We start from the raw sequence: 3,803 nt of genomic DNA on the forward strand, positions 1-3,803 counted from the left end.
GCGTGTGTACACAGTGCAGCCTGCAGGGGGCGCAGACAGGGACACGAGGCTGAACGTCTGCAGTTTCTTCATTCACATTATTTGGGGTTTTCGTTTTTTAATGAATTGTAAGACCTTATCGGCAGTAATTAAAAAAAAAAAGCCTGAAAGGGGCGTTAAAATAGAAGTGGGCACATAAAAATTATTGAAAGGGTTAAATGAATTTGGGCCAGTGATCTCATTGTGTGCGGCTGAGTTCAGCCTGGTCCAAACAGGTTCTGGGCATGAGAACTGGCGTCAAAGTGGGCGGATGGAAACGTCACTGATTTAAAGAGGTAACTGGTGTTTTTAAAGCGTTAAATCAGTTCAGGATACGGATATCCAACAGCGAACATACAGAAGGTCCGGACAGGTTCTGGATACAAGAACTGGCCAAATGGACACGTTTTACTGATTTATTATTAAGGTGCCATTCATTCCATGGCGCTGTACATATGATTTGAATAAGTAACATTTTTTTAAGGGGTAAAATGATTTCGGGACCTTGATCTTACTGCAAACATATAGAGGGGGATGCCCCACATCATAATCATTGAAGTACACACAGGCTGGCCTAACCAGGTTTTTGGCACAAGAGCTGGCAGCAGACTGATAGATGGGCACTTTTAGGGCAGAGTTCACACTTCAGGTTTTTGATCAGTTATTTCCATCAGTTATTGTGAGCTAAAACCAGATGCAGGTGAACAGCACAGAAAAGGAGCAGATCTTTCCATTATACGATATCTGAGTAGGCTTCACTACTGGTTTTGGCTCACAATACGGGCTCATGCACACGACCGTATGCCCTACGAGACATGCGGGCCATATGTCCTGGATCGGCATACATCGTGCGTACGGGAGCGCACAGCGTCATAGGTTACTATGATGCTGTGCGCATCGGGCCGCCCGCGGGGCTATTGTCCCACACTCAAGATCACATAAGTGTGGGACAATAGCCCCGCGGGCGGTCCGATGCGCACAGTATCATAGTAACCTATGACGCTGTGCGCTCCCGTACGCATGATGTATGCTGATCCGGGACATACTGTATGGCCCGCTCACGGACCGCATGTCTCGGAGGGCATACGGTCGTGTGCATGAGCCGTAACTCATCTAAATAACGAGTGGGAACTTGGCCTTACTGATTTGATGATGTAGGGCATCACCCTCTGTATGTTGGCAGTGTGGGATCAGTGGCCTGAATGAATTTAACCCTTTAAAAACACCAGTTACTTATTCAAATCAGTGAAATGTGTCTGATTGCCCACTTTGATGCCAGTTTTTGTGCCAAGAACCTGTTCGGGCCAGAACTCAAATACATGATGATGTAGGGCATCACCCTCTGTAGGCTGGCAGTGTGAGATCAGTGGCCCAAATTCATTTAAAAACAATAGTTACTTATTGAAATCAGTGAAAAGTGTCAGTTTGTCCACTTTAATGCCAGTTCTCATGCCCAGAACCTGTTTGAACCAGGCTGAACTCAACTGCATACGATGCGGGGCATCACCTGTATGTTAGCAGTGTGAGATCACTGGCCCAAATTCATTTAACCCTTTAAATCACACAATATTTTTTTGGTGTGTGGTAAAAAAAAAGAAAAGATTCCACTACGGGGTTTTAGTACTTAAAATCTACAACATTCACCGTGCAGCATATCTGCTGTTACTTTTATTGTATGGGTCAGTACAATGATGTTGATAACAAATGTGTAGTTTTATTATTATTATTATTATTTTTGTTACTATATTTGCACAGTCGTAGCACATCTCATTCAAAAACAGTTTTTATGTCGTCGCAGAGTCAGAACTTATTCATTTTTCCGCCGATGTAGTTATACGCAGCTTGTTTTTTGCGGCACAAGATGTGGTTTCATTAGTACCATTTTGGGGTAGATGGGAATTACTGATTATCACTTTTTTTGGGAGGGGGGGGTAATGGGAACAATTCCATTATCTTTTATCTTTTGCATTTTTCATTTTCATCATTCTTTACATTGTTTATGGGACGCTGTAAACAACACATTCTCTTTATTAACCCCTTAAGGACCCGCGCCGTACATTTACGGCTGGCTGATCGGGCGGGTTCAGGAGCTGCGCCCACCCGATCAGCGGCAGGGGTTCGGCAGTCACTGATAGCCGGAACACTGCTGTTTATGCTTAGTGCTGTTGTCTGTATTATGTATGTATACCCCTTTTGATATGTACAGCGCCATGGAATGATTGGCACTTTAGTAATAAATAATAATAATAATACACTTACAGCCAATGCATGACAATACAGAACTATTGTGATGCATTGTAAAGGGGATCAGACCCCCAAAAGTTGAAGTCCCAAAGTGAGACAAAAAAAAAGTTTTAGAGAAAAATTAAAAGTTTCAAGTGTCCTTTTCCCAAAATAAAGTTTAAAAAATAGGGAAAAAAAGAAAAGTAAACATATTAGGTATCGCCGCATCCGTATCATCTGGCTCTATAAAAATATCACATGAACTGATGCTTAGGTGAACACTGTCAAAAAATAAAATAAAAACTGTGCTAAAAAAACATTGTTTTGTCACCTTACATCACTAAAAGTGCAACACCAAGAGATCAAAAAGGCGTATGCCTTTCAAAATAGTACCAATCCCACCTCATCCAACAAATAATGAGCCCCTACCTAAGACAATCACCCAAAAAATAAAACTATGGCTCTGACTATGGAGACACTAAAAATTGACATTAGGTATCGCCACGTCTGTAACAACCTGCTCTATAAAAATACCACATGACCTAACCCCTCAGGTGAACACCGTAAAAAAGATAAAATAAAAACGGTGTCAAAAAAGCAATTTTTTGTCACCTTACATCACAAAAAATTTAATAGCAAGCGATCAAAAAGTCATATGCACCCTAAAATAGTGCCAATCAAACTGTCATCTCATACCGAAAAAAATGAGCCCCTACATAAGACAGTCGTCCAAAAAAGAAAAAAAAAATATGGCTTTCAGAATATGGAGACACTAAAAATGTTTTTTTTTTCAAAAATGCTTTATTATGTAATACTGAAACAAACAAACATACAAAAAAAGTCATATTTGGTATTGTTGCATCCGTAACAACCTGCTCTATAAAAATACCACATGGTCTAACCTGTCAGATTAACATTGTACATAACAAAATATAAAAACAGCTATTTTTCCCTACGCCTCCACAACGGCAGTAAACATGGAGATTATCCCGCCTTCTCAGGGACAGGAAAACAGCTTTGTGGACCAGCCCATATAAGGCCCCCTCCCTCTTACCTCTCCAGTTGTTTTCCTGTCCCTCAGAAGGTCAGGACTTGCCGGATGGATCAGTCACGCGCCCAGCCTTTTCGGTTTGTTATCCCGGCTCTGGCCGGAGGGCTGAGGCAGGGGATAGGGTCGCGGAACTCTATTAAAAGTTCCTCCTTCCCTATGGTTTTAAGCCCAGCGTTGCTGGCCACCCCGGGCTATGGACCCATGTCCAGTGCGGACCGGCCCTGTTCTGCGAGCCGGGGGAGCGTTCCTGGGCCTGGGAGCGCTCCCCACATCTTCCCCTATGCGCGCGCGCCGGCAGTTGAATTCTATGTGATGTCGGAGGCCGGCGCGTGACGAGAGGGGGGGGCGGAGCATATGTCATCATCAGTGGGAACCAGGAAGTAAAGGAGCGCGGCTGCCGGTGTTCCAAGCAGCTCCTGCGCTCTTCTCCTGAGAAAGATGTCCCAGCAAGCTGACGATTCGCCCAGGCGGCCCACAGACACCTCCAGGCCCTCTAGCCCGGTAAGCCTCC

This window comes from Bufo bufo, chromosome 2 (assembly GCF_905171765.1).
Source record: "Bufo bufo chromosome 2, aBufBuf1.1, whole genome shotgun sequence".
NCBI classification, from domain to species: Eukaryota; Metazoa; Chordata; class Amphibia; order Anura; family Bufonidae; genus Bufo; species Bufo bufo.